The following is a 21629-nucleotide window of genomic DNA, read 5'->3' as shown; positions in this document are numbered from 1 at the left end:
ACCAAGCCATTGACATGTAATTATAACCAGGAAACCAAGCTGTGTGAAGAAGTCTTCACCTAAAAGTATAATCTTGTCCAAGCCCTATGGTTCATACCTATAATCCTAGCTACTTAAGAGGCTGAGACTTGGGAGACTGAGTTTAGTACTAGCCTGGGCACCAAAGTCTGTGAAAAATCAATCTCCAATTAACCAGCAAAATGTTGGACTGGGGTAGTGGCCCAAGTGGTAGAGCACCAGCTGTGAGTAAGAAGGCCAAGTAGGTACAAAGTTTCTGAGTTCAATCCCTTAATATTGACAAACATAAACAGTATAAATAGAAATAAAAGTACCATCTCCATGACTGTAGCTTTATCTCAACTTACTGTAATAAGCAAAATCTATTTCACAAAATTGTTACATTTCTTCACCTCCAAAATTTAATTTTCTACTTTGGCAATGAAAAATAAATTTACAAGGATCTACCTTACTGATGTAATGACAAGATTGTCTAGATGGTATCAGTGAAGACTTAGAGTTTTCTAATGCCACCTACATACATCTAAAGCTCAACTCTAAAATATATTAAGAGACCAGGGAAAACAGGTTCAAGAGCTGTATGAAATTACTGGCTTTTCTTCTACTTCTTGAGGGCTAATCTGACATTTATTGTCATGAAATGTGCCAAAGTGCTTTGTGTCTACAAGTGAAAAACATCAAGATTTACTTGCAGGCGCTGAATTCAAGGTTATTATAGAAAAGCTAGCTTTGAAATAGATTGAGAATTTCCCCAGGAAAACAAGACAATGACACTATGAATCAGCAGTTTTCCACAAGCAGCCTGAAATAAAAGGAAGTAAAATAGAACACACAAACACACACACACACACACACACACACACACACACACACACAACACCACAACCAATGGAGACAAAAACCACACATAAGTGAATCTGTTTGTCTTCAGAACAGCATGGCTTCTGCAATCTTTCCATTCCTCTACCATACCTAACTTTATTTGGTACTTACAGAGGTCCCCCTAAAGCTCTGTAAAATCATCACTGTTGCCATGGCAACCAAGATTAAACACACCACATATACTCCTCTGTCAGAAATTCTCACCAAAGGAAATACAAGACCTATTTCAATTGTACTTTCATAGGGTTGCTTTTAACAGCAGTTGTGTTTCTTCTGTGTATAATGTGTCTTTGAATTTTTAGACAACTGAAAGTTGAAGACTTGCTACTAACCTTCCCTCTTCTGTTTATTTTCAAGCTGTGGGGTTTTACAATACACTGTATTGTAATGGTTCCTTCAGTGAAAAATAAGCAGACAGGATACAGCTGGTGAACTTACAAACATCAAGTGACTTTTCTTAAAAAGCCTTTCTGGTTAAGGAAAACAACAGAATTAACACAATGTCTGTCTTGAGTCTTCTTTCTCCCCATGACATTCTTGGCATAGGGAAATGAAGAAATAATTCTTCAACCAGCTCTGAGGTTACAGCAATAAATAAAATAAAGCAGAGTTCTATGCTCAGCATCCACGTTGCGGGCTCCCTATTGAGGATCTCTATCTCAGTGGCATAAAGCATCTCAGGTGAGCACTGCACAGAAAGCTGACTACATTCAGAAAGCTTTTACTCTGCAGGCTGGCTAACTTTTCACCAGTGGTAACATCCTGTTGCAGACTGTAGCCAGCCTGTCTCAATGTAACACTGCACATGGGAAGTACAACAGAGAGAGGAGGGACTTCTTCGCATGACTACTTTCCCTGAAGTACTCTGCAGGGTATCAGCTCCATTTTCTTCCTGCTCATATTTTCTTTTTAGATGTTTTAAATTTTATTGTAAAGGTGATGTACTGTGGGGCTACAGTTACATAAGTCAGGTACTGAGGACATTTCTTTTTGAACAGTACTGCCCCTCTCCCTCATTTTCTTCCATTTTTCCCCTCCTGGCTTCCCTCTCTGACAGGTTGCATAGTTCATTTCCAACACAGTGTCTAGTGACTTTCACTGATGAATTGGTTCACCCTTTGTCCCACTGTTTCTGTGCTTCCCTTTCACCTCCTCAAATCAGATAAACTTATATACAAGACAAAGGGTACAGAAATCAAAAACAGCAACAGAAGGAGGTAAACCAAAGAAAAAAGGCGAGAAGAAAAAAAATAGAAGTCTTAGGAAAGGACCGCAAGGGCTCAATAGCTATGTGCATATGCTCCTATAAAATGATGCTTATCGAAATGAACTCCAAGAAATGGAAGCAAGAGTTTTTTTATTGTATTGTCTGTGCACATTTTGTTAAGTGGGGCTGCCTAAAAATTAATGTCAATATAACACTACCAATAAACTACTTCGCAAAATGAAGTTTAGTATCTTGAGATTCCCATTTAGTATCTATATCCCTGACAGCACCAAAAGGTGCTTAGATAACATTCTCCTTTTCCTAAAAACCTCTGTGGAAAGCAAGAACAGAAGTGCATATTCTTCTGGATAAGAATGTCTGTATATGTATATATGTATAGTTGTATTCATGTACATATGTGTATATGTGTTCATGTATATATGTATATGTTGTATTCATATATGTATATCTATGTTTGTATTGTGTATATGTGTATGCTATGTGCATACACAGATATGTTAGGTCATGTGCCTGCCTATGTGTGTATACATGTATGTGTATATGTATGTATATATGTATATGTATACATATGTCAAGTGTGCATATGTTTGTATTATGTGTGAACATGTGTATTAGGTGTGCATACATACCTGTGTGTGTGCATTGTGTATTGTGTGGTAAGTGTGTGTACTGTCTGTGTATTGTATACTTGTGTACTGGATGTGTTTTATACAGTGCTGCATAGATATTTATATAGATATTGCATGTGTGTAGTATGTGTATATTGTGCACATATATACAGTGTATGCATATGACTCATATATGCATTTTTATGTATATGTTATAGGTGTGTGTACAGTATGTGTATATGTGTGAGGTGTATGTCTAATGTTTAGGCAGGGTGTGTGTGTGTGAGTATGTGAGTGTGGAAACACTGCTGTTCTTATACACAGCTAGAATTTCCTGTCTGGCATATCCCAGAACAAGTCAATACTTACTCCTAGGACAGAGCTGGTGAGTCAGGCAGCATTTGGAGACTACAATGTTTGAATCTGTTTCAGGAAAACAGTTTAAGATTTCAGGCTGTACTATTCAAATGAGAATGAGTGGGTTTTTTAATTTAAATTTTATTTTTAATTGGCAAATCGTAATGGTATATATTGTGGGGTTATAATGTGTTGACTTGATACACATACACACATATGTATTGTGAAATGATTGTGTAAGATAATCCACTTACCCATCATCTCACATACGAATTCTTTGTAACAAGAATGCTTAAAATGACTTCTTTGTACAACTAAAGGAAATAAAATTTAATTTTTAAAAGAGAATGTTTGGAATGTACTCTCAATGTTGAAATATATAATAAACTGTTAGAAACAGTGGTTAATAATGAATAATAATCTTGAAAATTTTTACTTCTGGCTGAAACTTGATTCACTTCCATTAAATGAAAGTAACTTTTGTTGGCAAGAGTTTTTAGCCACTTTCAAAGAGGGAGATGAAATAAACGAAAGTGTAAAGGGTAACTGAGGAAAGCAGTTTGAGTTTTCTTTTTGTATTATTAGGGCTGTGATTGATCACCTCTAGGCAAAAGACCATCATTGGTGAGCCTGAGTAAAGTCTCCATTGATGACTGGACCAGCACCAGTAGTATTCTTCCTCCACCTGGAAACTAGATAAAAGTGAGAGACCATTCCCATTACCAAATGGATTAACTTTCAACTTCTCCTGAAGGTTTCACAGTTCCCCTCCAGTAGTTCCTCATTCTTCACAGGTAATTAACCTCTTGGTGGGCTTAAAACAACTACAGTGTGAGGAGCCCCAACACACTGAAGGCAGGTTATAAACCAGGGGAGAAGTAATTGGAAAAATACACTTCAGGCACAAATATATTTCCATTTATCAAAAAAATACGCTTCAATTTTCAGAAACATACAAATCACAGAAGTTTGACAATGACCAGGACCTTGGAAAACACAGTATTTTGGCTTCTACCAATAATGAGAAAAAAAATTAAAAGAGGGAAAGAGAGGTACTTGGCAAGTCATTGTTATCCAAACAGCACAAACTTTCTCAGTGCTGCCCAAAGTAAGACCCAAGGACCACCACAAAGTCAGGATCTTATACTTTCTCCTCTTCTTCTGATTCCGTTCAGAAATCCCCTTCAGAAATGTGGTGTTCGTATACCTCAAATACACCCCATGTCTACTGCCCTCAGGTCACCGGATCCTATTCTAGGAAAAGATCTGGAAACAACTATCCACTAATAACTAGGAATTAGAAAAAGGGAAAGGAGAGCTAAGGGAAGACAAGAGACTCAGTATGCCAACTGCCAGTACTGTTTGCAGTCACTCCATGTGTCTTCCATGCCATTTATCCATCTGCTTGTTTTTATTTATTTTGTGATGCTCAGGATCAAACTCAAGACCTCGTACATGCTAGACAAGCTCTCTATGACTAAGTTAGGCCCCTAGTCCACATCCTTTACATTTAAATGTGTGATGAAATAACATAATGATGCTTTTGTGCATTCAGTACTGACAAAGATGGTTTCCCATTGGAATTTCACTGTAGGTGTGCCACAGAAACATCCCCTGGGATATGCCCCAAAGCATTATTTACTCCTTTAATTGTGGCATCATAAAATCTCAGCAATGTTTCCCCAGGATAGCAGTGCTGTCTTGTTAGGGGTTTTCCTCCCACTTTTCATTTTTTTTTAATTTATTTATTAATTAAACACAATTTTTTTGACAAGGTGTTATGCAAAAAGGGTACAGTTACATAGTAGGGCAGTGTGTACATTTCTTGTGGTATCCTCCCACTTTTCTATATTCCCTAAACTTAAAAGAGAAATACATGGAACAAACACAAGCAAACCTTACTTAACAAGTAAATTTAAAATTCTTCTAATGTGCTTAAATCAGAAATGCGTATGTATAATAGTGATTTTCTGTAAGGTAAAAGAAGAGGAAAAAAGACCTATTTAAATTTTTGAAGATATGCCAGGCACTAGTGGCTCACACCTCCTAACTACTCAGAAGGCTAAGCTCTGAGGATGCTGGTTCAAGGCCAGCACAGACAGGAAAGGCCATGAGACTCTTATCTACAATTAACCACCAGAAAACTGGAAGTAGAGCTGTGGCTCAAAGTGGTTGAGTGCTTAGCCTTGAGCATAGGTCTTGAGTTCAAGCTCCACAACAGACAAAAAAAAAAATTGAAGATTTAAGATAGAATTCTTGCGCTTGTTAACAGGTAAGGTATATTTAAAATGGAAAGCAATATTCAGTGGTTACTATCAGTTTCAGCTCATAGAATTCCTGAGTTACAGTTTACAGCCTAGAGTACCTAGTTAAGAAAATAGGCTAAGCAGGCACTGGGGGCTCACACTTGTAATCCTAGCTACTCAGGAGGCTGAGATCTGAGGGTCACGGTTTGAAACAGCCCAGGCAGGGAAGACTCTTACCTCCAGAACTACCAGAAAACAGGAAGTGGCACTGTGGCTCAAGGTGGTAGAGTGCTAGTCTGGAGCAAAAAAGCTCAGGGGTATAGCACTCAGCTCCTGAGTTCACACCCCAGGACTGACAACAAAGAAAAAAATAAGGTTAAAGAGTGGTAACAGTAACCACTGAGAAAATATCCTCAACAAATAAATAAAAGCCAAAGGAAGGTATTTAGAATAGAGTTATCATTGAAAGCCCTATGCTCTGTGTAAACAGAATAAGAAAGTCCACTGTGCTTGCTAGTCTAAAGGGTTCTCCTTCAAAATTCTTATGTTGAATCTTAACCCACAGGTGACATACAGGAAGTGGGAGTTGATTGGATCCCCAGGTTGGGATTATTCCCTTCTCCCACCACCTGATGTCACAGTGAGAAGGCGCCATCTATGAAGCAGATGAGTGGACACCTTGTCTGCTGATGCCTTCTCTGAGACTTCCAGACTAAAGAAGTAGGAAGGCAGAAATTTCTCCTTAGAAGCTATATAGTCTGTGGCATTTTATTACAGCAACCAAAATGGGCTAAGACTACTTCCTCTAATGAGCTCCACACAGTTCACATTCATAATTTATGACTGCCCTTCCCATCACCACTGAAATCAACGTTTGTCTTTGTGACTTTCAATCCAAACCTGTATCACAGCAGCTATGTCACCACAGTCACAAGTTAACTATATGGCTAATAATCTGGAAGATTATCCAGGTTCTTGAATGACTTTCTAGCTGCCTAATAAAATAAAATCGTAAGTCAAGGACCACTAGGCAGAATATTGTTGGCTAATGTAATTCTAGGAAATGCCTATGTTACAGCCTCAAGAAAGATCACTGCATCTGACTAATTCATAAAAACTCAATGTGTACAAATACCTAATTGTTTAAAAACGATTCATAAAACTGTCCATTGTAAATGCATGATAGCATTAAAAAAAAAGAACAGTAATGGCGCTGGGAATATGGCTTAGTGGCAAGAGTGCTTGCCTCCTACACATGAAGCTCTCGGTTCGATTCCCCAGCACCACATATATGGAAAACGGCCAGAAGGGGCGCTGTGGCTCAGGTGGCAGAGTGCTAGCCTTGAGCGGGAAGAAGCCAGGGATGGTGCTCAGGCCCTGAGTCCAAGGCCCAGGACTGGCCAAAAAAAAAGAACAGTAATAATAGCAATTGCTTTAGAAACTAAAGATTATGGAGTACATAGCAATATACTAGGTACTTTATGTATGCCTCATCTTGTTCTTATAAGTATGAATGTTAAATATTGTGTATTTTCCGTATAGACATGAGGAAACTGGGGCTCGAGGGATAAGGAACAGATCTGAGATCTCAAATTGGAAGGTCTAGATTCAAAAGCTCAGTCACAATGATAACAGGCTTCCCATGAAGGCAAAGATCTTTACAGACAGGAAGCTATCTGCAGACCCATCTTCCTTAGCCTACTAAATATCGATGAATCTGTGCAGCAAGCACTCCTGTGACAGAGTGATCCAGAGCATCACTTTGGCTCTGGAACTTCTAGGTTCAGATTTCATCTCACTGGCACATGCCCTAACCTTACTGTGCCTCAGTGACCTCATCTCTAAAAACAAGGTTATTCTATGACAAGACCAAAAGAACCAAGAGCAGCCCCACTCACAGTGCCGTGTGAGGATACAAGTCCATACATAAATCACACAGAATGTGGTACTTGTGAATAAACATTTAGTTTTCTTCACAATGCTAAGAAGAAAACTGAGTTTGGAGTTCCATAGCTTCTGCCATTTATAAATAGTATGACTTTAGGTAACTGACCTCTCTGCCTCCTTACTCCTTCCAGGAATATTCTAAGAAACAAATCACCAAAGACAAGTTACATAAAAGTGTTTTCCAGACAAATGAATGTCATGAACTACAGCTCACATGTGAGTTATCAGCACCTACCTTCAGCTTCTCAAAACAAAGAAGTCATCTTTTTCCCTTTCACTCCTGCCAGGGAACTTAGTATCCAGTCCCAAACCATGGCAATGGGTCTCCATTCTCAAAGAACAAATGTACAGTCACCTAGGACTGGACCAAATGAAGTTCTATTAACTTCCTCTGTCTGCACACCCACTGTGAGAAAGTAATTGATGTTCATTGTGACCCTAAAGCACTCTGATGAACCTTCAGGGAAATATTAAATTATGTTCAGCCTAGTTTAGGATGAAGTACATTTAATTACACCAAAATTCTTTGACAGTTCATGACCCAGGGAAAACCCAGAGAGTAAGTCACCAGCTGCCTATACACTGACACCCTCTCCTAGCTGTCCCACCTTCAATCACCTTTGTCAGAGTTAACTGAAAAATATGGCCCACTCTAGGGCAGGAGATTTTGGAATCCAACACATTAATCATACAAGTCAAGGAACTCTGTCCTGTGGAATCCTTAAGGACCATTAATGCGTAGGAACAGTCAAGTCAAATGCCTGAAATGAGAAAGCTGTACTGTGCAAGATGCCAAGTAAAATAAGCCAGACTCAGAAGGACAAATATGGTAATATTTCTCTCTTATGTAGGAAGGATACATGAAACACAAGGAGCTAGGCACCAGTGGCTCAGACCTGTAATCAATCCTAGCTACTCAGGAGACTGAGATCTAAGGATCCCTGTTTCAACCCAGCCCAGGCAGATCCAAGAGACTCCTTTATCTCCAACTAACCACCCAAGAAGTGGAGGTGTGACTCAAGTGTTAGAGTGACAACTTTGAGCAATAAAGCTAAGGAGGAAGAGCACCCAGGCCCTAAGTTCAAGCCCCAATACTTCTCAGAAGACAGAAAGACAGGCGGAGAGGGAGGGAGGGAAGGAGGGAGGGAGGGAAAATAAAGAAGAAGAGGATGAGGATAGGGGAAGGGAGGAAATTATTACTGAAGTATAAAAATGCTACAGTGAAACTCATTATTCTGTACAATTAACACATGTGAATGAAGCTAGAAAACGATGTAAGATGACTAAATATTTCAAATATACTTTGGTTTAGGCTGCTTAAGCAATTTAACCATTTAAAAAAGTCATAATTAAGTATACCATAATGGATCTTATTATTCAAAATTAAAAGCATCAAACAGACTAGCTAATTCTTCCCTGCTTCTTCCATTGGGAAGATAACACTTTGTAAGCTTGCTCCTTGTTTCAAAAAAGTTATATGTAAGGTAATGAAGACCATAGTACATGAAAGGCCATATTATAGTAAGGTGGTAAACATGTGGCTATTTGCCTTTGTTTAAATTATTTTACAGCTGTTGAATTATCTCTATTATCTTTCCCAATTAAAAATTGGGAAATAAACTACATGTCAGTGATAAGAGGGGAAAAAAGAGATAATCAAGTAAACTTCTCTCCAATTGAGAATTCCTCATACTGATAGTCTTCCTGCCTTACTTGAACATCTGGAGTGGCAGAGGTTTCACTAGCAAATCATTCAGATTGTTCAGTTGTGAGTTAGTCCTGATTGCTAGAAGGTTCCTCCTCCAGTGAATCTTACTTAACTGTAGGCTTTATTCCTTCATTCTTAGGTGGGCCCTCTAGAATGATTTCAATACCTGATTTCATGTTCTGTTAGGCATTTGAGAACTGCTCTTATTTTACCAATAAATAACCCATTTCTCATCATTATTCCAGAAACCACAGAACTACCTATCACTTGCTAAAGGGGCTCTTGGGCTTCATGGCTTTGGAGACTCTGGTAGACATGCTCTTGAGTCTTGGATGGGTACTGGGGGCTCCCATCATGATGTGTGTACTCTGAGTTTCAGAGGTCAGACGTAGAATCTTTCAGAACAGAATCCATTTATAATTAGTTTCTACTTTGGGGAATAGTACCTTTCATAACAATCAAGGTATGATTTATTACTGTCTTTCTCCCAGTCTCATGTGCCATGTAAGGGTTTGATGGGTACCTGACAATCCCACAGCTCCTCCTCTCTCAGCCAAAGGAAGCAGAAGTGGCAGCATTAGCAAACCCACACTATCCACATTACCGCCTCCCCTCTGCTTCTGGCATAGCAGAAGATGGGGAGAAACCCACTGGCTTCTCTGAGGCACAAGTCTCTGTTTCCCAGGAACCACCAGGGTGAGTCCACCTGCCTACAGACAACTGCAGGGCCCTGGGCCCAGCCTAGCCGCTGGAACTTCTGGACTACACCTCACAAAACCACCTCCTTCTCTTTCTCCTCCTTGTGTAAATACTAGAGTCCCAACAAAGCAAAATGTCTATTGACTGTGCATGGTTTAACCTGAGAATTTATTTTTATCCAATGGTCATTTGAGCTATTACTAAGTTCAAATATGGCATGCATACATATAGGTCTTGATTTCTGTAGTGATATTCTATTTCCCCCTGGGCAGTCCTGCCTGGCTCTCTCAATCTCTGCCCCCTGGCACGTGGCCACAAATGCCACAACCAAACTGAGTAAGGAGAGCAAGGAATTAGAATGGATATATACAACTCTATTGGGTAAGTTCATAATATTCATTATATTTACAGATACAGGTAAATAAAAAGGGGCCTCAAGAAAAGCAAGGAAAGTGGATAGAAGGAACAAGTAGAGTTTCCTAAGCATCAGACTCTATTACATAACTGTATCATAACTCCATATAAATGACAGCAGCTCGCTATGAAATAATGTTCACCACACTAAGCCCTATTTAGGAAGGGAGGAAAGTTTAGGCTGAATTTTTTACAATTAGTTTTGCTCAAAAAAGTTGAAGAGATTTTATTCCCCTTGTAATGCCAAAACCCAATGCATATAAGTATTCTGAGTAAATACACTAAACAGAAGGCAGTTAATTCAGAGAGGGTTCGAAATTAAATATTTAAATCCTCACTAGAGAAAGCTGGAAGTAAGAACAGAAGTGAATAGTCACTTTAGAACTTGTGAGAATGAAGTTTTGCTCTCTCTGTGGAGAGGAGCAGATAAAGGAAAGAACTTCATTTGTTTTCTGACCTACTTGGGGTGGGGGGGCGGTGGCAGGCAACTGTCATAAAACCTCCAGGGATTAGTGGATTGAGAGAATTCCCTCCTTTGAAGAGTGGAAATAGAGTTTTCTTGCCTCCTCATTTCCTAGAGTAAGATAGTTCTGACCTATCTAAAACAGAGACTAGCATGATATGTTTTGTACAATATTTTTTTTTCAATTCTCTCACTCAGATAATCTTGCCATAGAACACACGGTTCCAATAGTAGAAATTTTAGGAACTTTTTAGCAAGGTTTGTTCACTCCTGTCAAATACTACAAAGCCTTTGCACCACACACCCCAACATAGTCTTACTAAGGTAGAAACACCTCCCAGAGCAGGTTATTAAAGTATTATTAGCATTAGCAGAACCAATACACTTTCTGGTACAAGTTGATTCCAGTAAAAGCACAGACATTGAATAATTTTAAATGTTACTTTAAAAATCAGGGGAAAATTCTTTAGCATGTTATTAGCATATTAGCTGCATAGTATTAGCATATTCTCCCATTAGCACTGTCTTCAGGTATTAAGGACCAAAATAATTCTATGTACAAATAAATTTGTATAGCCAACCCACTACATTCTCCATGTCTTTAAATAGCCATTTACTTTTTTGCTCTTGGACTTAGGTGCAAACTTTTTTGTTGGTGCTGTTGGTCATGGGGCTTGAACTCTGGGCCTGGGTGATGTCCCTGAGCTCTTCAGCTCAAGGCCAGCACTCAACTACTTGAGGCACAGCACCACTTCCTGTATAAACTTTTTATTACTTTCAAATCCTGGTGATGGAATTTCTATTTAGAATGCTGTGGTCCATTCATCTCTTTAACAGTGATTCTTCCATTGTGTGTTGTTGGTACTAAAATGCTCTTGAGAGCTTTCTTCAATTTTTTCCACTTAATTTTTGTTTCTTGTATTTTTGGAAAGGGAAGCTTATTTTTTCCATTTCTAAAATTCTTTTCCCCCCAGTATTTTCACCCATATTTTATCCTCCCTAATTTCCCATAAAAGGGACAACACTCACTGAGTTTAATCCTCTAAGATTTTTAAGTGACTAATTGGATGTTCTTCTAACTAAATGACCAGCCTGACTTCCCAAAAGAACCGACCATATCTTCTTTCCAGTTTAAACATTTCTAACAAAGCCAAACACAGATTAAAAAACAAATTAAAGACCACAGATTAAATAAGTCTCTTGGCAATGTCTAAACTCAAATACATCATCAAGTCCCAATAACCAATGGAAAATGGTTACTGTCACATAGCCCCTCAAAAGAGACACAGATCCCTCTTAAAGTAGAACCCGTTGCAATGAGCCCTCCAGAAGGGCTCAGCAGATCATGCCCCATAGGAAAAAGGGCAGGAAAAAAAAAGCTGTAACCAGTTCCACTACTCAGTGGTTAATGTCTCACCTGCATAGCAAATTAACCATCTCATTATTGATTTGAACATTGCCTAAAGATGCTTCAAGTCTAAACACATTACTCCATCATTAGTGGCTGTTGTTGAAGGACTTCACCGACTTCTGACTGGGTTAGCATGGGAGGAGGCTGCATTCTGTCTGACATGAATACTCTTTGAGCTACCCATAGTAGCAGCCACTCCCAACCCTCCCACTCTTACTTCCAATTCCTAGCACATGATGTTCTTTGTTCTCTGCCTAGACCTAATAGGGCATTGCGCTTTTCTCCAACACAGAGATGTTTTTGTGAAGTAGATTAAAACACCTAAACAGCTACAGTATATTTGCAAATTAAAAAGTTAAAAGTGGAAAAAACAAAAACAAAAAAGCCAGAAACAGGCACCAGTGGCTCATACTTGAGATCCTAGCTACTCAGGAGGCCAAGATCTGAGGATAATTGTTCAAAGCCAACCTAGGCAGGAAAGTCCTGAGACTTATATCTAATTAAATTCTAAAAAACCAGAAGTGAACGGTGGCTCAAATGGTAGAATGCTAGTCTTAAATGAAAAAGCTAGTTGACAGGAGAAGGCCCTGAGTTCAAGTTCCAGTACCAGGAAAAACAAAACAAAACAAAATAACAGTGCCAGATACCACTACCGTAACAAAACATTGTGAAGTTTCCTGTGGTTTTGTTTTTCTTTTTTAATGGAATGTGGTAGATATCACTATAATTTTGTTCAAATGAGTTCAGAACCAGAAAAGGTTGTTGTTATTGATGCAGAACACAGTGTTATTACTTCATCTTTTTATATGATTGTAAATATGTAAATTTTTAATTTAAATCTTTGGACACTTTAGCTGTGCTTCAACTTTAGAGAAAAATATTGCAGTTTACTGTATTGAGTTGGCATTGTAGGGAAGTTAATAGCCATACTGGTTTAGAAACATTAAACCTGATTTTGTTTTGAATTTTACAGGGGTAACAAACAGCATTAAATATATAAGGTCTTATCTAGGTGGGTTTGATCACAAAAACTAATATTGCCTAGATGATGGCGAAAAAGAGATTTCTCAGCTTGCATAGATACACATTATAAGGTAATAATATTTAGCTTCGGAAGTTTAATGCTCTTCTTGAGGCAAGAAAATAATTAAACTAAAATCTGAATTTTCAAGCCAAACTACTTTTAAAAATAACTGCAAGTATTGAAATGGAATCCTAACTGAAGTTGCAAATCTGTATCCAATGAGGTGAAAGCATTAAATTAGGAGGCTGGAGAAGTGGTGTTTACTGCTTCTACCATCAAACAAATAAGCTGTGTGTTACAAGGTTGGTCATTTAAACCTCATTCTGACTAGGATTGCTCATTTGTAAAAGCAGAACACTCGGACAGATTTAAGCTCTTTTAGTTCTAATTATAGTTTTTAAGAGCAATTGTCACTCTATGTTAAAAATATGTTTAATACTGCTACATATGTTGTTTATTTTTGTGCCAGTCCTGGACCTTGGACTCTGGGCCTGGGTGCTGTCCCTAAGCTCCTTTTGCTCAATGATAGCACTCTACCACTTGAGCTCCAGCACCATTTCGACGTTTTTCTGTGACTAATTGGAGATAAGAGTCTCATGAACTTTCCTTCCCAGGCTGGCTTTGACCCTAGATCCTCAGATCTCAGCTTCCTGAGTAGGTAGGATTACAGTCGTGAGCCACCAATGCCAGATGTTTATGTTGTTGTTTTGTAAGTAGCTAATATTTAAAGGAACAATCTCAACTGTCAGGAGAATATAAAAAGTATTTTATATTCAGAATGTAATTATTTTCAATTTTTCATTTGTGCAATACAAACTTTCTACAGAAATGACATTTGCTCTTTATTTACAAAAAATAAATCCTATTTGCTATTCAGTTTACTACTAAACAAGAAATTTTATATGCCTATTCATATAATAGACACACATATATATTCATAGACATATACATATCATCAATGATATATGTGTGTGCCGATTTTTATAGAGAACTGGGCAGCCTTATAGAAGAATAAAATTTTCTATCAGTCACTAGTAAACTGATTTTTAATATCCAACAAAAATCAGACCAGAAATAAGCCAGATAAAGCTTGCTGTTATCAAATTAAAACTGCTTGACATTTCAGTTAATCTCAAAATCTATGAGGAACCCTTCCCCCATGCCTTACCAACTGAGTCACTATTTCCTGGTTATTTATGACTGAAATAACCAGAAAAGGAGCAGGATGCTAAATGAGTAGGTAAGGAACAAACATATCTAAACTGAATTCAGTGGCAGATTTCAAGTGGGTCTGGAAAAGTTGGGGGAGTGGGGGGAGAAAAGTAGAGCTGTTGTTTCCCCTTTGTTTAATCATGGTTTTACATTTGACTCATGAAGTCTGAAAACTGTGGGTCATCCCTGAGAGAGGACTGAGTATAATGTGACTTCTACAGAGAGCTAAGTGAGGAGCCAGCAGGGCAGATAGCAAATACGATAAGAAGGGACCTTGTTTTTAGTAGCATAAGACCTCACCTACTTCCTAGCCTTCCCCAAATGAAAACGTCAAACTCTCATAATGTTGAGTAGGAGTCACATTGTCCCTTACAAGAAAAACATTCCAAATACAGAACTATAGTGAGAGGCCCTTCCTCTGAGCCAGAGAGTTTACCCATCGAATATTTCTTTTTAAAAAAATGTTTTGTAAGTCCACTTCCTAGTAGGAAGCAACACAGTACAGTTTAAAAACTAAAAATTCGTAATCCACTCAGGATGAAACACACTATTTAAAATAAACGGAATGACACTTAGGATGATCTACTGAATGAAAAGGAAAGCTATTCTGAGTCACAAAATAAACTATTATTAAGCCACGGAAGCTTACTCTGTGTGCTCGCTCTCCTTTTCACTGACATTTTTATGAAACACATGTGGTAGGCAGGTCATGCTTTACAAAAAAGCAGAAAAGAAAGGGGCACACACACACACACACACACACACACACACACACACACACACACACTTCAAATAATGTTTCCATCACACTCAACAAATTCTGGGGCCTTCGAGGATTTTCCTTTCTTTGGGCTCCTTCCTGCTGGCAATTTAGGGGTCTCAGGGGAGTGGGGGGTGGGGAGAGATGATGTTTGCTCCTGGCAGAGATGTAGGGATGGATGTTTCTCAGGGCCCAGAGTGCCTGCTATATCTCTCTCCTTCTTAAATTCCTGCTGGGGACACTCCTTGCTGGGCTCTGGACAAGCCCCCCGCCATTCCACATCCCAACTCACTGGCCACCAGAGTAATCCAAAGATCCAGGAAGAGAGAGTCAAGTTTAATAATCTTACCAGGAGATCCCGTGGTCTGGGCCTGAGCAGAAGTCCCCAAGATAACACTGAATCTTGGCCATTTACAAAGCAGCCCTGTTCCTTTCAGTGCTGTGGTTGCCATGGCTGACCCAAACAATATACCCCAGCCTCCAGCAGCCCTGGGCTTCCTACCCACCCCACTCCCACCTCCTCCCACCTCCCACCTCCCTTCCAAGCAGAAGTTAGGAGCTGGTCAGAGATAAGAATAGGACAGAAAGGGGAGCTAAGAAGCAGAATAGAAATGTAGGAAACAGACATGAAGTTTTAGCTTGCAAGACTTTGATTTAGGGACAGACGGTGGTTGTTGCCCCTCCCCACCCCACACACCTCATTTCTAAGTAATTTAAAAGATCTCAAGAAGGAAAAGAAACAGGATAAAACCTCAAACTCAGAAATGACTCTTGTTAACTTTGGTTTTACTCTAAAATCAGTCAAGCAAACGGGGGTAGGGGGAGGAAGCAACAACAACAAAAGCAGCAACACCCTGCATCTGAAGTGAATCCCAGCACATGGCTCATGACCCCAGGAATGACACAAAAATGTTCTGATTGTCTTGTTTAAAACCAATTCCTGTTTGAAGACACAGAAACCAAGAGAGAGAAAGAGGGAAAGAGGGAAGAAAGGAAGAAAGTGTGAGATGGAAAGAAAGAGAAAGGGCAGGGAAGGAGGTAGGAGAGTGAGGGGGAGAGAGAGAGAAACAGAAGAAAGAGTAAGCCATGATTCTTTCACCACTGGGTCTTTCATCTAAAAGAGGATGATGGAAGGTAAGAAAGGAGTGACAGTGTGGCATCCTTTTACAAGTCTTCAAATTGGGTGTAACTCTGTGAACAGAGTTGAAACACATTTTGAACAAAATTATATACACAGAGCAAAGACTTGGAGACTATTATCTGAATTCTAAACTGTGACTCCGCTGGGCTGTCATGGTCAAAGATGATGTTTCTTTGCTTTGTTTAATTTGGGAAAGCATACCTATAATAAGTCAATCTCTAGGGTGTTGCTGATGGGCGTATGGAATTGTGAATGTACTAAACAAACACTGTGGAAGTGGAGGTGTGGCTCAAGTGGTAGCCAGCCTTGAGCAGAAAAAGACAAATGATAGCAAAAAAGGCCCTGAGTTCAAGCCCCAGTACCTAACACACACACACACACACACACACACACGCACCAGTGAAATGCACACTTGAAATGATAATCATTGGAACCTCATGGTACCCATCTTTTACAATCTTAAAAAAAAAATCTATATAAAAGAAGGGATGGGGAGGGGACCCTATCACAGTGTCTACACTACAAATGTTCTGTGATAACGTGTTTTAATGTCTTCAGAATAAAAAACACAAAACTCGGTTTTCAATCTCTTATCTACTTTAATTTGGTCTCCAGGGCCGGCCAAGTACAATATCCACATCTGCCAGGTTAGGAGAGAGAATGGCTGATCTGCTGTTTCACAGACACTTCTCTGTCTCTCCGTGTCCCCACTCAAGCTGGCTGTTGCTCTGACAGAATCAGTCCAGGGCTACAAATCACTCCTAGCAACTGCTGTGTACAAATCAAAATCTCAAGTGCTTACCTGCCTGGGGGATGCCATCATTTGAGATATTACTTTCTTTTTAAGAATAAAAAACAGATGCTCTGAGCTGATTAAAGCAAATGTCCTTTCAACATATCTTTTCTCTAGCACTTGAAACTCGTACCCACAAGAAATGCTTCCCACACTGTACAGCAATGTCTGTGCTTTTTATTTTCCCTTTGAAGTGGCAGGGCAATGTGATTCTGCACCTGGGGTAAAGTGATTCCTTTCAGTGAGCCTTTGGAGAGTTTCCCAAAACAAAAGGGGCTGCTGTATTTAAGGGTGATACCCAAGAATACTGTCTCCTCGTATCAGAGATCAGATAATCACATTCTCCTTGACAGCCTTTACAAGTGTCAAAGTTACATACCCAAGTTGAGTCATTTCTCAACTTTTGCACAAATACACACATAAGAAAAATTCTGCCTGGCTCTCTAAGCCCTTCAGTGAAGGGGAACAGAGACACCAGTGAGTGAAAGGATGTCATTTCAGCCCTACCAGGGCTTTGTAAACCACTCTTCCTTCCCAGGCCTCATTTCTATAGTCTGTAAATACAGACATCAGACCCAGTTTTCCTAAAGTCACAAACCAGCTGGACCATTCTGGGTGTCCACGTGAAAGGACTTTGGCACAACTGCTCCTAGCAAATCCTACTGCAAGCCAAAACAGAGGTAGTGAGCTCACACTGGGACTAGAGAGGAAGAAAAGGCAGATTCTGTACTGAAATCAATGATACCAGCTTTGAGCTCCTCCTCAGTAAATGGAAAACATAGCTTAATGAAACACAACCAAGAGGAAACAGAGAAGTCTGGATAGTCTTATACTTGTTAAGAAACGGAATCAATAGTTTAAATGCTGGCACAGTGGTTATAACACAACTTCTTAGTCTCCTAATTAAGGTAGGAGGTAATTTTACATAGGTGTTAAGAACTATATGCCAAAAAGGACAATTTACTATGTAATAATTCTGTAAAAATTAAATCAAAACTATTCGCTGAATCTTCAAAGAAATCTACAAGAATTCTACAAAGAAATCAACAAAGAATCTGCAAAGAAAACTGAAGGCTCAAATATTTTTATTACTAAATTTCATGAATTGTTTTTTATTTTATTTTTCCTTTCTTCCTTCCTTCTTTCCTTCCTTTCTTCCTTCTTTCCTTTCTTTCTCTCTCTTTCTTTCTTTTTTTCTTTTGTTTGCTGTGTTGGAATCAAACTCTAGGCCTTAGGCATGCCAGGCATACACTCTATTAATCCCCAGTCCAATTATTTTTTTAAAAATAAGACAAGTTATACATATATTTATTCAGAAATACTCCAAGGTACTATACAAGGGGAAGAAAATTTAATCAAGTATTTTTAGTGAACAGAGTTGCAAAATAATTTAGCAAAGGATTAGCAAAATAATTTAACAAAGGATTAGCAAAATAATTTCTAGCAACAGGCAAGAAGAGAAAAATATATAATGATTACCTATTTAATTCATTGTTTTGTTATGTAAAATATATGTAACAAAGTTTACCACCTTAGGGCTGGGAATATGGCCTAGTGGCAAGAGTGCTTTCCTTGTATTCATGAGGCCCTGGGTTCGATTCCCCAGCCCCACATATACAGAAACTGGCCAGAAGTGGCGCTGTGGCTCAAGTGGCAGAGTGCTAGCCTTGAGCAAAAAAGAAGCCAGGGACAGTGCTCAGGCCCTGCGTTCATGGCCTAGGACTGGCAAAAAAAAAAAAAAAAGTTTACCACATTAGTCATTTTATTGGACAATTTAGTAGTAGTAAATATATTGATAAGTGTTGTACAACCACTATCCATCTCCAGAAATCTTTTCCTTTTGTAATTTGAAACTGTACTCAACACATAATAACTCTTCACTCTCCAGTCTTTCCAGCCTGGAGTGACTACCATCTTGTTTCTATGATTTTGATTATTCCAATTACATCAGAGGACTTGAATCAGAAAGCATCATTTTGTGAATGACTGATTAGACTTACCCAGTATCCTCAAGGTTCGTTGATGTTGTACTATATGTCAGAATGTTTTTCCTTTTTAGAGTTAATATGCACATATATATAAACTATGTGTGTGTTTGTGTTTTATATGATATATATATATACACACACATTACATTTCTTTTATTTGTCAAACATTTTTTAGTTGCTTCCACATTTTGGCTATTGTAAATAATGGTGTTTTATCACAGGTCTATAAATATTTCTTTAAGGCTTTGCTTTCAATTTTTTTGAGCATATACACTGTCAAAACTCCTTAATTTTATGGTAGTCTCAGTTTTCTTCAAGAACATCCATACTGTTCTCCACAGTGGCTGTTCCACTTACATTACTACCAGCAGAACATAAGAGCTCTGGTTTTCCCACATTCTTGCCAAAACTTGTTATAGTTTCTGAGCTTTTGTTTTATTTCTCTATTTTTTGATAATAGACATTGTAGGGGGTATGAGGTCATCCCAGGAACTCAAGATTAGCTTAATGTTTAAAATCTATCAACACATCTCACTACATAAAGGAGAAAACCCATGACAGCTCATAGAGGCAGTAAAAAGAAATGCACAAAAATCAACACTCATTTCTAGCAAAAGCAAATGAAAAGCTCTCAGAAATTCACAGTAGAAGGAAACTTTCAACTGAATAAAGGGAAACTGAAAAACCTGTAGAAAGGTCATACTTCATGGTAAGATAGTGAATGCTTTTTCCCTTGAGACAAGGAACTAGGCATGCTTATCCACTCTTACCAATCCTGCTCTACATCTCATAAATGGTCAAGTTAGGAAAGAGAACTTTCAAAAATAAGTAAGTATCAGAAAGGACTAAAAGTGTCATAGACAATATGACTGTTAATGTAAAAACCCATAAGAAATCTATCAAAAATATCAGAGCTAATAAGTGAATGTATTAGCCTATATGATACAAGGTCAATATGTAAAAACATCAATTGTATTTCTTCATAAAAGCCTTAAACAATTAATCTGAGATTTGAAGTAGAAAAATTCTTTACAGTATAAAAACATACATACAAATTTGCCAAAAAAACACTGTGCTTCCGCATTGAGACTAGGGAAGCTTTTCTAAGCAACACTAATATATACAGAAACAGACTCTATTTTTGAGTCAATATCATTAATATGTCAATTTTTCTTAAAATTGATCTCTCACAATTCAGAAATGCAGGCCAAACTCACTTCCAACAAACTCTTTTATTTCAATCAAGGTAGAAAGGAATTGGCATAGCTACAGGTAGGAAGATTAGTGGGACAGAATAGAAAGAAACAGAAAAACATACACATACACAAATGGTTTTTGACAAAGGTACTCGGGCAATTCAATGGGGGAAGAAAATCTTTTCATTAATAGCTGTTTTGTACCTTTCAATAAATGTATAAAAATCTGTCCTTGATCCCTACCTCACACTGTGCATTAAATTTTAACTTGAGATGGATCCTAGATTTACATATTAAGACTGACCTAGAAAGCTTCCAAGAGGAAACAAACAAAAAGTTATAGAAAATAGGAAAAAGTTTCAAATAGTCAAAAGAGTTTATCCTAAAAAAGATAATATTTCATGGAAAAATGACATATCCTAATACAGTCTAATAGCTGAAATATTGTAGTATATTTATCTGACAAAAGATTTATATCCTGAATACATAGAGAATGTCTGTACCTCAGAAAAACAGGGGTTCTGATCCAACTGCAAAAAAATAAAATGATCAAAGGCTTTGAATGACACTACACAGAAGAAAACATTTGAAGGGCCAACAAGCACGTGAAACCGATGTTTGAACATCAGGAAATTCAATCAAAACCATGTGATGTGACTTCACCACCATTAGAATGGGTGAAATGAAAAAGGGTGACTTCATTCCTTGTGAGGGTGCGGAGGGACTGGAACTTTGATAGAGTCACCAGAGAAATATAAAATGCTACAATCACTTCAGAGAACAGGCCATTTCTTATAAAGTCACACACTTATCCTATATCCCAGCAATTATATTCCAAGAGAAATGGAAATGTAGGTCTAGACTACAAGATCTGCAGAGTGCTTGTATTTGCTCTCTTCCCAGCAGTTAAAACATGGAAGAACACATGCCTATAAAATGAGTGGATCATTGGAAATACGGCCTGGGAATACAGGCCAGCTGTTTGTTTGTTTGCTTTCTTGCTTAGAGGAATATAGGAATATGTACAGGAATAAAGGGAAATAAAACTCAAAAATGCTAAAGCAAAGAAAGTAAATACAAAAAGGTATAAATGAACCATTCCATTTTTAAGAAGTGTGAGGTAAGTATAGATAAAATCTCAACTCTGGTAAAATAAATGCTAGTTGTGGTTGGCAAATGGGCAATGGGAATCAAGCAAAAGGAGATATAAGATTCTCCTTAGGCAAAGGGAATAATCTTGATTAAGGCACTGCTTATGTAGATGAACGTATATAATTCAAATTCATTGAACTAGGTGCCAAAGATATATACATTTACATTTACTGTATAAAAATGCTCCCTGAGATGAATTTGCTAGTTAAAAGAAAAACATAGCTCTCAACATGCAGAATTGACCTAAGGATAACGACTGAACAGTGGCCACATTGAGTATAAAGGTTACATAGGAGCCAGAAAGAGAGAAAAGCCCAAAAGCACAGGAAGAACAGTCGCCCGGAACAGAGAGAAGAGAAATAGAGAACACTGAGTCAGAAGA

General features: G+C 38.3%; 1 protein-coding gene across 7 annotated transcripts in view; it reads right to left on the bottom strand.

The window, feature by feature from the left end:
• Atxn1 (ataxin 1) overlaps positions 1-21629 on the bottom strand; it is a 411842-nt gene that overhangs the window by 328181 nt on the left and 62032 nt on the right. Inside the window, exon 3 of one of the 7 annotated variants that reach the window (XM_048348425.1) lies at positions 3106-3190. The exons of the other annotated variants lie outside the window; for them this stretch is intronic. The gene's annotated coding sequence lies outside the window, so the exon portion shown is untranslated. The remainder of the gene's footprint in view (positions 1-3105; positions 3191-21629) is intronic. 7 annotated transcript variants of the gene reach the window in all.

The sequence above is a fragment of the Perognathus longimembris genome, chromosome 6 (genome assembly GCF_023159225.1).
Source record: "Perognathus longimembris pacificus isolate PPM17 chromosome 6, ASM2315922v1, whole genome shotgun sequence".
NCBI lineage: Eukaryota > Metazoa > Chordata > Mammalia > Rodentia > Heteromyidae > Perognathus > Perognathus longimembris.
The sequence above is the reverse complement of the archived record's forward strand: the minus strand, read 5'-3'. Positions and strand labels throughout refer to the sequence as shown.